Source organism: Drosophila eugracilis, unplaced genomic scaffold (assembly GCF_018153835.1).
Source record: "Drosophila eugracilis isolate 14026-0451.02 unplaced genomic scaffold, ASM1815383v1 contig_2088, whole genome shotgun sequence".
In the NCBI taxonomy this organism is placed as follows: Eukaryota; Metazoa; Arthropoda; class Insecta; order Diptera; family Drosophilidae; genus Drosophila; species Drosophila eugracilis.
Window position 1 is genome coordinate 4,894,906 of NW_024572964.1, and position 14,109 is coordinate 4,909,014.

At 39.4% G+C, this 14,109-nt stretch overlaps 1 protein-coding gene across 5 annotated transcripts in view; it reads left to right on the forward strand.

The window, feature by feature from the left end:
• Positions 1 to 14,109, forward strand: part of LOC108107794 — a 108,181-nt gene that overhangs the window by 51,914 nt on the left and 42,158 nt on the right. For 3 of the 5 annotated variants that reach the window (XM_017215508.2, XM_017215509.2, XM_017215505.2), the window contains one exon: positions 10,422 to 10,515. The exons of 1 other annotated variant lie outside the window; for it this stretch is intronic. The gene's annotated coding sequence lies outside the window, so the exon portion shown is untranslated. Of the gene's footprint in view, positions 1 to 10,421; positions 10,526 to 14,109 lie in introns of all 5 variants that reach the window. One more of the 5 variants, XM_017215506.2, reaches the window with a different exon arrangement.

The following is a 14,109-nucleotide window of genomic DNA, read 5'->3' on the forward strand; positions in this document are numbered from 1 at the left end:
TAACCATATGTTATAAAATATGTTTCCAAAATAAGTTTCTATTAAAAACCCCTGAAAATTCTAAATTTCCCTCCGTGTAGAGACTCTCACTCGAGAAGACACAGTTCCGGGCTCGTTGTTTTGTGCATTTCACATAAATATAGCATAATTAGCATGTCGCTGGCATTTGAGCTCTGTTTCCCATCCCCGCGGTGGCCCAGCATATTGTCAACGCTTATGGGTTCCTTGACTTTGGAGGCGACTCACCTTACAAGTTGCATATGCGGCTTAGTTCATTTGATTTCACTTCCCAGTGATTTGTGTGTGAATATGTGTCTGTGCCTGGAGTATCTCTGGAGAGTTGCATTCTGGATTTCAGCCATTAGCATGGCTGCATCTTAGTCAGAATTATGCAATCATCGTCTTCGGGCTGTTTTACCGTACCGTTTGCATCTCTCACATTTTGCATATCTGTTCAGTTTAGCTCCTCAGTTGCCGCTTAATTATGCGAAATTTTTGCGACTTTTGTGCGTCTCATGAGCTAAGTAAAGTCTCTTAATTTGCGGAGAAATAGAGACAAAGTGGTGAAACTTAATGGAACCCTCTTTAGTCGAAAGTCAAAAAGGCTAAAGGCAAAATGGTAATTGCTAATGCCTCGAATTACGGAAAACATGTGACATATCAGCCAAGTGCATGCTCCAAAAGCCAACCGGTAGGGAAATTGGGTGAAGGAGGCCAAGAGTCGGGTATTTGAATGCGTTTTCTCTTGAGGAGTTTGTAACTAAGGTATTGAAGTGCATTTCGAGTGGGAAATTTCTAGAGTAATGTAAAAAGTACATGAATGCAACGTTGACTTGAAGAGCTCTTAGGAAAAGAAGTACATATCTACTCTATATACACCCCTTAAAATGATTTCAAAAAAATAATTTAAGCTTATGTCAGTCCCACCTCCATAGCAAAGTGCATTTAAAAAAAATGGATAATCATTAGCCAACGCTAAAATAAATGCCTACAACCCATGGTTAAGTGTAACGCAACCATAATTATTTTATGGGATAATCGAGAGTCGTCTCCTGCCCACTCCATTCCCCAGGTTTCGTGTCTGTAGATACTTGGTCATCGTTTACATAATCCAGCCAAAGATACACATCGGTCTAACGATCTATACTCTGGCATACGTAAGATGCCAGATGATGGCAACGTTTCCAGCTCTAATTGACATGAATCTCCGCCACTCCTCCGAGTCCGCATCGAAATCCCCAAGATCTCCTGATGGTGCGGCACCTGCCATTAGCAGACCCACTTTGGCTACACTTTCTTCAGTTTTGGCCAGGCCAAAATCGAGCCAAACGAAACGAAACCAAATCAAGCCATGTAATTGTTGTGTTACTCTTTTTTTTTTTTTTCTTCATTCGAGGCTATGTGGATGGATGTATAACAACTTTGTTGCAGTTCAGTTTCACTTTCTATGCGACGGCGACACTTGCCGTGGAAAGTGCTGTTTTGCAGTTGCACATTTTCTGTTTGTTTGTGTTTGTGTATTTTTTCGCCTTGGCCAAAGTGTCGTTAACCCAATTTGAAAGCATTTGGCCAGGAGACGTCAAATGCAAATATCCAATGGCAGACAACAACTTTTGCTTTCGCTGGACAGTAAAGGCAAAATGAAGAAAAAACAACAACAAACCAGTTCAAAAAGTTTGCTAACAGCGGACAGGCTATTGGCCGAAGTTGCAGCATTTGGTATTAGAGTATTTTCATATGGCGCCCAATTAGGGGCGATCTCCCTGGACGGCAATTAAGTTGATAATTTTATCATAAACTTTGCATCTGCTTGGGTCAAGTGTATAGTACGAGTATGAGTATGCTTGTTGGTCCAAGAAAATCTCCAACTTATGAGCTATAATTGCTGCTCTGGGCGGTCAGAAGGACTTTTTGCCCGCAACCGCATGAAATTGTTGCAAATTGTTTACTGCAATTTGTCTTGGCCAAATATTTACGAAGCCCAACGTTGGTCCCAACGAAAATATTATTCAGCTGGTAAATTTATGTGGCCGAGAGCAAGGCAAAATATGAAATGCCCGAAATTCTCATCATCAAAAAATGTGTGTGTTGGACACTGAACAATTAGGGATTGGCATAGGGCGGTTGCCTTGCCTGTCACTTTGGTCTAGACTGGGCCATAAATTATGCAGTCCAGCAACAGCTTGTCGGGGCTCTAGGACTCCTAGCACAGAGAGATAGATATAGGCTCCAGATCTTGGGCCAATGCTCTTTGTTAGATATTTTTATATGCACCTAGGAAAATTGTTCTTAAACTTACAGAAAATGCAAGGAAATTATTAATTCAACATGAAGAGTATATAAATTTTGGTAGTAAAAACTTTTATTCATCATATTTCTATTGTATTTTTTTCTTCCTGTGCAACTATTCCCCTGCTGACCAAGCACTTGAATCTGGAATCAGTTGCAATTTGCATGTGGCGGTCAAGAGATGCCGATGGTGATGTCGATGCCTCTGCCACTTTCCTCACAGCACTTGGCCCAGTTGAGTTTGAGTGTTGCCAATCCGAGAGTATTGGCCATCGGTTGCATAATCATTCGTCGGTCAGCATAAAGCCATAAAGATTCTAGCCTGAACTTTAACTTTGTGCTATTTTCGGTTTTTAGTTGGGAATACAAATTAATAGCTGTGGGCCATCCATCCCCATCGCAAGAGGTATCCAGACTTTGAGTTTTATTCGGTTAGCCATTTAGCTCACTGCACTGGCGAAAACTTTTTTGCGGTTTTCAGTTTTTGGGTTTTCAGTTTTATTTAAATTCTATGCGGCCACCGAGCCACCTAGCAATTTTCTGAGGAGCACTTAAAGCGGATGGCAATTTTCACATCAGCAGAAGTAAAAGCAGTAGCAGTTGCCGGCAAAAGTGTAAAATAAATTGGCAAATATATGCGAAATATCGGGTATGAAAAGCCAAATGAAATTGATATGCCATTGAGGGTGGTGGCGGTGGCATTTTGTGAGTTGATTTTTGCCAATTTGTGTGGCAGCCCGAGAACGTTGCAACAAAATATTCAAATAATATCCAAAAACGGAAGAGGGAGAAGTTGCAGGAGCACTGCTAACGAGCCAAGCCAGCACTTGAATATACAAATATCAAATACAAAATCGTTATAGTCTAAATATAGGTACTATATGCATTTGCTTAAAGCCAGCACTTTATGTACGAGTCAACAACAACAACGCACAAATTTTTAATGTCAAAAAGTCACAACACAAGCACATGCTATAGGAGTGCTGTATGGTATACACGTATGGACCAAAAGCCGAAGCCAGGGCACTAACTTGGCCAATAAATTCTGTCTCAATCAATATGGCAGGGACGGGGCGTAGCTGGAGCATTCACACGTATCCGCCAGATACTCGAACACACGCTCTCCAGCTCACCAGCCAACCAGCCAGCCAGCCATCCAGCTCACTCCCAACATTTGCTGCTGGCGTTAGATAAATTCTTTCTGCAATTCAATGCGTACACAAACTGACAGCATCCAACTGGCTTTCCTATTGCCACTAGACCCTAGATGCACTGATAAAAAAAGTGGAGAAATTTTCTCATTTAACTCAATTTTTTGATATATCAAAGTTTCCGAACCTTAATGGAAATAAATGGTCAAACATGAAGATAGAAGAGATCTATGATTCAAACATTGAATAGTTTTATTTTTAAACCAAGTTCACTCCTTTTTCGCTTTGTGTATAAAACTAAATTTACACAAATATGCACTGCCCTGCCATCCACATCCACTTCCACATCCCCATCCCCATCTCAAGCCCCATACCCATCCCCTTTGCTGTCGCGCTCCTGTCAAAGACGTATCTTATCTTCATTTGCTGAACTAAAGCGAACCGAACTGGACGGAAAATTCTCAGCTGGATCTTCCTACTTTTTCGCTGGCCGGCACATTCTTGGCAACGTTTTCTATTAGCCAGCGCCTTTGTAGCCTGTCCAAAATCATTTGGGCTATTTAACTTTTAAGACTAATTAATTACGAAACGACGAAATGAGCAATGTCCGAGCGCCGCTTTGACTGTGAAGTTTCAGTTACGTGGAGCAGCATTCTACCATTCCCATTCCCATTCCCATTCCCATTTTCCCACTCCCGTTTCTTCCCCTCACCCATTCGAATTTTCTTTTTGGGCTGATTTTTCTCGACTCGTTTTAATTACTTGGCTTGGCCGTAACCAACTCAAGTGGCCGAGGCGCATCGATGTCGACTTCTGGCGCAGCCAGTGCGGTTAAAAGTTAAGCTGGTCCCTGGTTCTCTGGCTTCTAAGTAGCCGTGGCCATCTCGAATCTCCTGCTTCATCTTTCCATCGCCATCTCCATCTCTATCTCAATCTCCGTCCATTGCCGTGTAATTGACGCCGTTGCCATGACTGTGTGAGAAATTCTTCGCCTTCTTGAGTTCATGAACTTTGCCTCATTTTATTCCGGACTTTTTCTTCTTCGCTTTTCTTGATTATAGAGGTTCGGCCTTTTAAATGTTCTCACTTTGGGATGAGCGACTTTAAGTGTTTCGGTAGCCGAAAAACATTTATGTGAATTTAAGTGAAGAATGAGGGATTTATTTTGTCTTTATGTGGGTATTTGCTTTGTCGTTTTACGAGAGTTTTTCCAGCTACCACAGTACGCGACATAGATCTAAGCTAGATTCGAAATAAAAGTTAAAACGGGAATTTCAAGTATTTATATCGGGAATATATTTAAACGACGGCCAAGAGATCACTTGATTAATTACACAGATTGTTTAGCTTCTTACGAAATGATTCTGTTCTCTTAAGATTTTCTGATTTCAAACCAGTTTTCATTTTGTAGACCGTAACTTGCAGTACTTTATGAGGGTTCCCCACTGAGAGTTACCCAGTTATTTTTGGATAGACTGCATTGTTGCTTCGAGCTGTGTGTTTACTGTTGAAATCGCTGTCAATTTGGGTATTTTTCAATTTATTTGAGTGTTAATTAAAAAAACGATGATGACGCTGATTCGACGGCAATGTCTCGTCGTCAATTGATAGATTGAGAAATTGAGCCATTCAACTTGAACTCAGCTATTAGGCAAACGAGATTTTTGTGAGTTGTCGCCGCTGCAATTTACAGTTGCTCGACCGCTCCCCGAAAACTCTCTGTCCGCCCCCCTCTCTTCGGCCATCAATATATTCCGGCTTTTTTACAAGCCAATGAACGAAAAAGTTGTCAAAAAAAATAAAAAAAAAATGATATATATATATATAAAATTTAAGCCAGCTCAGGTAACGCTCAGTGACCGCTACTTTGCTCGAAAATGGCGTCGATTAGCGTTAATCAATTTGCCAGTTGCTTCAATATATATATACATATCTATATGTATATATATATTCTCGGGCTTACACACATCGTAAAGTGGCACAAGGTCTGGTTTTTGGGTTTGCGCTTGTCAGATACAGATACCATAAGATGTATCGCATATACACAGATGTAAGTGTAACGGCCAAAAGCGGATCAACTACTTTTCGCCGGCGTGTTAATGAAAAATGCGTTGGCCGCCGGCGGCAGAAAAGGTGATGATGAGGAGGAGGAGGAGAAGAAGGAGTAGATGGTAAAGGAGGTGTCGAGGGGCCAAGTGGAGGAGCGAGTTCATCAACGGAGCAAAAACCTTGTCGCCACAAAATGAAACGTGTTCCATTCCTGGATGTCTGCTGGTGGGGAAGGTGGTAGGGGGTTAAGTCTGCTCTATACCCCTTACTTCTATATATCTGTCACTTAACCCCCGCCTCCCAATCTTTTGGCCACGCACGAAAGTTGTTATCGCTGCCACAGTTAGACACTGAGTCAGTCCCTGACTGCCACTGTTACCCACTAGACAGATAAAATGGCTGGAGTTAGTCGAGAAAAAAAAAAGGGAGATCAAGTACACTCGGAAAATGTGAAGTAAGAAAACAGAATGATTAATTATATATAAAATAACTTTCATTAAGTTTAATCAAATAAGAATTATATTTCTATCAGCATTTTAATTTTGTACAATTTTAAGAACTGAAGTACAAGTCAGCCACCTAAGAGTTGTCTGACTCGACTATATATAGTTAGTTTTACTAATCTAGATAAAGATCTTAAGTTTTAATAGAAGGATAACTTTTATTTTGCCAAGTGCCTGAGCAGAGGGAGAGATTGTAGTAAAATCTAGCTCTTTTGGTCAGCAGGGGCCCTTGCCTTCGGGGCAGGCAGTCCTGCGGGCATTTAAGTAAATCGTTTGCCTTTGTTTTCCCTTTTTTATTTTGGCAAGCATTTTATGGTGCGTTTAGTATTTGTGTAGTCACGATGTCGCTTAATGTTTGCTTTTAATTATCAAATCAGCACATGATCATTACACTGCCGACAATTGCGACGATTATCTCCGAGATAAAGATGATTATAATGATGATGATGAGGCTGCTTCTGCTGCAAGCATTTCCCAAAGGCATTAAATTAAACACTTTATTTGTACAATTTTTATGCATATTTGCCAAGCATTCCCGGGACTGTGACTTAAAAGGCAAATATTATTGTTTGCCCATAAAATCGTAAGAAACCGAAAGGGAGAAAAAATGAGGAAGCATTAAGAGTTGTAAATTTAATATGTTTGACATTTTAAGTGAAATATATTTTATGTGATTCACCCACCAACATGACTAAATTCAATTTCAATTTAACTCCTGACAATACAATTTGCACTCACCACCCTTTCCTGTTCCGCATTAAACAAAAAATGAACATTTTACTGTTTGCTAATCAAATCTCGGCCCTTTTTAGCCGACAATCGATGGCTGTTCCAGGTCGATAAATCAGCCAACGAAGTATTTCATTGTTATCGCCGACTTCCATCCGCTCAAATCTCATCCCATCCGTTCCGATTCGATCCCATACCACAATCCCAATCCCGACTGTTTTCCTTTCACCTTTCGAATTCAATTAACTGCAGCCGAATGCCAGAGACAATCTACAAAATTCGTTAAGCAAATGGCAGAGCGTGGGAGTTGTGTTTTTTTTTTCGCCTCCCCACCGCCGAAACCCAATCGCAAATATTTGCCATCAACGTTTTTGCACGCTAATTTCCTCTGCAAATTTTTGGGGCTCTGACATCACGCGCGCAACGCATAAAGATTGTTTGGGGGCCCGGCGGAAAGATAGATATTTTAAAATGTAATAAAAAAAACACGAAACTGTTGCAGTTCACTAGACACTCGGCTGCAGAAGGGGAGAGTGCTGAAATTTCGTCACATATTTTTGCGTAAATTGCCGGAAAATCGCAAATCATTGAAGATAAACATCCAAGTCAAGAAATGAACAGAAGCCAAGAAGCCACTGGTGGAGATGGGGTAAGAAGAAGCCATGGAAATGTGAAGAAAATGTGGGGGGGACAACCGCTGAACCAAATATCGAACAATGTTAAGCAAACACTCACTCAAACACACAGTCAAACAGAGATTCGGCAAGTTGTGTGCAAGGCGAAGGCAAAGGCAAAGGCGAAAGGCAACCAGCAGGCAGCCAAAAAAAAAGCGATGACGGGAAAACGCTTTTCAAGCACTGAGAAAAATAAAAACAAAAAAATATAAACTTATTTTCACATATTCTAAGATTAGATATTAAGCTCAAGAAAACTAAAATCAGTATACAAGGATAACGTTGGAAAAGTTAAAGAAAAAACTTAGTTTTTATTTTTAATTTTTCTAAGTGACTTTCAGAGGCTCAATTCTGTGGTCGCCGCCTGTCGACGAGCCTTCGATGCCAATAAAATCGGGAAAGGGGCCGAGGAAATGGGCCAAGAGTGCACTCTGGAGGGGCTACGGAGATAGACTAGGCAGAGGGCAAAAAGCAGAGGCTACGGCTGCCGGGGCAGAAACGTTTTCGCAACGCTTGAATTTCCAGCAAAGTGGGGGAGTTTGTTAGCGAAGGGAAAAGGTTGGTGGAAATCTTTTTGAAGGGGGAATCGGTGGGACTCAGTTCAACTGCAACAAGCGGAGCTGTCGTTGCAGTTTCCGCATCGCAATTCGCTCGCTTTCCACGCATCTCTCACTCGCTGAAGCTCACTTCGCAGCTCTGGTAAAAATGCGAAGGGGAAAAACTGAAACTGAAATCCAACATTAGGTAACACAGCATGTATGGGGTCTTGACGTGTTTATAAATATTTATAAAGCCCGCTGAAAGGATATGATTATGCACCAACCTTGAGTGTGGCTCTAAACGTACCCCAAGCTCAGATTCACCTGAGTTTTGGGAACGTTTTTCACAGAGGTTGCGGTAGATTTTAGTCTTGGATTAGACGAGACAGTGGTTAATATTACTAGCTTACAAAAAATAGAAAAATATATAAAAAATAATACAAAAAATAATAATCTTCATCACTTCATCCCTTTAACTTTCATTATTCATTTCAATTTTGACAAGGATGGGATTATAATTTCCGATTATCCCTTCTACTTAATCCACCTCTTTATATCCGGCTCCAGTTTCGACTCCGCCTGGCGTATCTAATCAATTTCGGGCAATATTTGGCCACCTCGAAAGGCGAAAGGAAGGCTGAGATTGGGACCGAGATTGGATTGGTTCGGAGATGGAGATTGAACCCAAGCTTGAGCTTGTAATTTGTATTTAGTCACCGGCTGCTCTCGCTACTAAGGCTGCCATGGCTGCTCCCTTCCAGCTGATTTCACTCGACTTGCAGCCAGATTTCTGGCTCGGCGCGGCTGCTCTTTAGTCTTTAGTTCCTGGTTCGTATTCCTTCCGACATTTCCCATTAAATTGAATTTAGTTTGATTGCATTTGATTGTAGCTTATCAGAGAGATTTATGCTTCGTTAACCGTGCATTGCAATTGAAAGGCAGAGGATGTGGTACAGTGCGGAGCATTTGCATAATGCCCCGATGCCAGGCAAAAGCTCAACACTTTTTAATTAAGCCGTGTATGTGAGTGTGTGTGTGTGTGTGTGAGAGTGAAAAGCGTTATAAATAGCTGTGAGGCCTTGGGCTCAGCCATTTTCACAACTGATGATGACTGCTCCTCGGCGTTTTCTCGACTGATGCCGCTGCTGATGCGGTGGCTTAAAGTGCGCACTCATTTTGCCATCTTTGCCTTTTGGCCATTAGGCAAGGAGCGGCAAGCGGCAATAAGCAAACGGCAAGCGCTAGAAAACTCTCACTTTGGTCTATTAATGATGATTCGCACGGAATAGTAGTAAACTCAGGTCTTAAACCAAGCCACATTTAACCCTCTAAGAGCGAAGGTAAAATATTTTTTCGAAAAATGAGAATGGTTTGAAAATGGTTTTGTTTTTGAGATACTTTCGTTAGTCTTAGGCCAATTCTGATGCATTTCTATAAAGTAATAATAGAATTAGTCGAATAATGATGTACCTTTTAACACCCAAACAAACTACAAGGGTTAATCGGCGACCAATTCAAGCCAAGACGAAATATCATCAACTTGGATAGAAATGATGCCGCGTTAATTGCGGCGGCCTCGAAGGCAAATGCAATTTTGCCTTCACTTTGCTCGTTGAGGCGTTAAGCTGACAGTTGCCCACCTGCAGCCACGCCCCCCTTCCCTTTGCCAGTCCTCTCTTTTTCCTTGCCTCTCTCCCCCTTTTCTCTTTCACCTGCAGATTATCATTTTGGGCCTGGCCATGACGCGTGATGCGTTTTGATAATTGCGTGCCAATGTAAAAGGGCCAAATTGTGTTAAATATATATACGATATATATATAGTATGCAATAATATATACATTGCAGCAACATTGTTCGCCTGGCTGAACAATTAAAAGCTGTCAAAATTTCACTTTACTCGCCCTGGCTTTGTTTTCCGCCATTATCATCAACGCCCATTGCCTTTTGATTGTCTTTGCATTTGCACAATTCAGCGCCAATTTTAAAATCATTTTCACACACGACTGCACCGCAGCTTGGCCCGGAAATGTTTACGGCCAAAAGAAATCAACGCCCACGCATCCGCACCAGCACCCGCACCCGCAATCGAACTCGCTGAGAGCAATACGATATAATACGATAATGAAGTTTTCCAGCTTTCCATCTCTCCAGTTCTCCCCACCATATAAGTCCGGAATTTCCAACCATCCGATCCGATAGGCACGAAGCGTGTTTGTTTATCTGCAAAAGCAGCCAATGCAAATTCAACGCCGAACGCCAAATAGAAATGAAATAAAATAAAATAAAATAAAATAAATTCAGGCCTTGCATGGGTGCTTAATTGCGCGCAACTTTCAGCGGCTAAATTAAACGTAAAGATTGCAATTGTGCAATTGCGAGTGCCGAATGCAGAATGCCGAAAGCCGAAAAATTCAAATATCACATACATAGACCGCAAAAGCACTCAGCTTACTAATAAGATAACAATTTATTTATGTTTACTTGCAGATAAAAAATAAAAGAAGTAAATAATTCGAGCAAAAACAAACCAAAAGTCATTGGACAAAAGACACACCGGAGGCGAGACACCGAGATTAAGCAGGTGAGATAAAGTACGGATATCTCAATATTCTGCACGTATTTGCATGGCTCATCGAGTCAAATTTAATCTGTTTTATTGTATTTGCTCTTTTGAGAGACTCTTTCGTTATTTGGCTATTTTGTGTGCCGCACTCAAACAGTTTTGGATTTGCAATCAAATATTTATTCATTCCTTCCGTTTGACAGACAAACTGGATCAATAGTTGCTCAGCGAACCAGTTTAGCGGCCTTCAACTCCATTTTTCTGACTTTTGTTTGCGATTAACAAGTTCACATTCAAGGAATAATATGATAAAGGTTACCCCTTATCGAAAATGCGAAAATGTGTTATCTCAGATTTTCTCCTCAACATGACAGTATTATGCCCATATCTTAGCCATTAATGGTCGGAATGTGGTATGTAATACCTCGTTGATCTTGTATTTTAATCCATATTAAAAATATCCAAGTAGCACTGAAATCTAGAACAAAAAATATTTTTTTCAATTTTTCGAAAAATGATGATGGTACCCCTTACAAAAAATGCAAAATTTGAGAAAAAATAAACTTTCGATAATCATCATCATAATGATACAGAAAGTTTGTTTTGGTCGTCAGCTTCATAAAACAGTTTTCCTTTTGGCTGTGCCTCTTCATTTAACAAAGTTATAAGCCTAACACTGGGGGAAGATATCGAGAATTTTATTAAAAAACCATAATTTTGATTTGCCGCCTAAAATATCAGTATTTTCCTTATTACAAAGCCAAACATGATTATATCATGGAATGTTATATCTTGTTGAGTTCGCATTTAAATTCCCCGTCGAACAGTGTACCACACTCAAAAAGTGCATTTTTTCAGATATTTCGTAAAATTTAATGATGTTACCCCTTTCCAAAAATGCGAAAATCGCTCTGTCCCGATTTGTGTCTCAAAATATCAGTATTTTCCTCATTACTAAGCCAAAGATGATCGTATCATGGAATGTTATATCTTGTTGAGTTCGTATATAAATTCCCCGTCGAACTGTGTACCACACTCAAAAAGTCAATTTTTTCAGATTTTTCGTAAAATTTTATGATGTTACCCCTTTCTGTCCCGATTTGTGTCTCAAAATATCAGTATTCTCCTCATTACTAAGCCAAAGATGATCGTATCATGGAATGTTATATCTTGTTGAGTTCGTATTTAAATTCCCCGTCGAACTGTGTACCACACTCAAAAAGTGCATTTTTTCAGGTTTTTCGTAAAATTTTATGATGTTACCCCTTTCCAAAAATGCGAAAATCGCTCTGTCCCGATTTGAGTCTCAAAATATCAGTATTTTCCTCATTAGAAAGCCAAAAATGATCGTAACGTGGAATGTTATATCTCGTTGAGCTTGTATTTTAACCTATTTTCAAAATATTCAACTGCCATTGAAATCTGAATAAAAAAATATTTTTTCGATTTTTCGAAAAAATGATGATGGTACCCCTTACAAAAAATGCAAAATTTAAGAAAAAATAAACTTTCGATAATCATCATCATAATGATACAGAAAGTTAGTTTTGGTCGTCAGCTTCATAAAACAGTTTTCCTTTTGGCTGTGCCTCTTCATTTAACAAAGTTATAAGCCTAACACTGGGGGAAGATATCGAGAATTTTATTAAAAAACCATAATTTTGATTTGCCGCCTAAAATATCAGTATTTTCCTTATTACAAAGCCAAACATGATTATATCATGGAATGTTATATCTTGTTGAGTTCGCATTTAAATTCCCCGTCGAACAGTGTACCACACCCAAAAAGTGAATTTTTTCAGATTTTTCGTAAAATTTTATGATGTTACCCCTTTCCAAAAATGCGAAAGTCCGTCTGTCCCGGTTTGTGTCCCAAAATATCAGTATTTTCCTCATTAGAAAGCCAAAAATGATCGTAACGTGGAATGTTATATCTCGTTGAGCTTGTATTTTAACCTATTTTCAAAATATTCAACTGCCAATTAAATCTGAAAATTTTTTTTCGATTTTTTGAAAAAATGATGATGGTACCCCTTACAAAAAATTCCAAAATTTGAGAAAAATTAATTTCTTGATAATCAGCAAACAAATGACACAGAAAGTTTTTACGGGTCGTTAGCTGCACAAAACAATCCTCATTATCGCTGTGCGTCTTATTTTGACAAAGTTCTAAGCATAATGCTGGTAAAAAATACTCCGAATGTTACTCAGAAGTCATAGTCATTTTATGTTTAATATATTTGTAAATTTCCTAAAGCAACGCCAAAAATTGTCGAAATATGGAATGTAATACCTCGTTGAGTTTGTTTTCTAATTCCTAGCCGAACTGCATCATCAGTTATAATTTTCAAATATTTGGAAATTTGGGTTTCTAAGATGTTGTCCTCCAAAATAATGATATGTTCAAAAATTAGCCTATAGAACTAGTTTTTTAAGATATGAAAAATAATGAATTTATTAATAGAATAAACATTATTATTTTATTTGCTATGTTTTATGTCTTATGTTATAAATATTCACTACTATAAAAAGTTATACAGGCTTGCTAGAGTTATTATTATAGCTTGTGCGAATATTTATATTTTAATACAATGCCAAATAGTAGCGGATTACCTTGACTTTCTTTAATTAAAATCAGTGTTGTCAAGAGATCAACATCACTCATTAACCGTGGCCGAAAGAACTCCACTCCTCTTGACCAAAACTAAGACGCGTATTTGAAGTGCGTGGCAACCTCGAAAGTTTGCAATGTGGTCAGTGAAGAAACGCTTTGCCCACACAAATAATTATCGCTTAATAGCCAAAGCTTTTGATGGGGTGAGAGAGGTAGGTGGAGCAGATACCGCAAGGCCAATCAAAGCGTCATTGAAACGGAAACGGAAACTGCAAGTCAAATGGCAGTCGGCCACAGGAAATGAGGCGCACAAGTGCCCATGGAAAAGTGCGGAGATGGAGACCGCAGTCTCAGCTCGGCAACCGCAAATTAACGCGAATATTCCACCAACCCACACCTTCCAAACCGTTGCCTTCTTTGACTATAATTCTGATTCTGATTCGGATTCTGATTCTGATGAATTATTAAACGAGTGTCCGATGCAGAAGCATCGTCATCATCTCCATCCCGAGTGACCAAGGCAACGTTTGTCAATGTCTGCGGGCTTGGGGTTTTCTTCTCCCTTTTTTTATTTTGGCCCTGCCTGAATGAGCGCTCAAATGAACACCGCAATGAATGTGCGCCGCATGACAAATACGTAAAGTTTCTTTTGAAATTAAGCAGCATTTGCTGCCAATTCTTAACTACATCAGCGCAGCGCAAACTTTGTCCTCTCTCACCCTCTGCCAAGTAGTTTTTCCTTTGGCTTCCATCGGTTGGTTTTTACTGGGTGATGTTGGCACGCGGAAAAACTGGACATAGCTTACATCTGGCTTGTAAAACTAATTTTATGTTATAAGTTTTTTATATTCCTTAGACTGATTAATTGTTTATATTTGTTTAATTAAATATAACAGTAAATGATATGTTATTATTTAATTAAATCAATTTTTTCATATTTTTTAATGGTTATTATTCAAAAATATAGCTTCAGTTTATCCTCATAATCATAATATTTT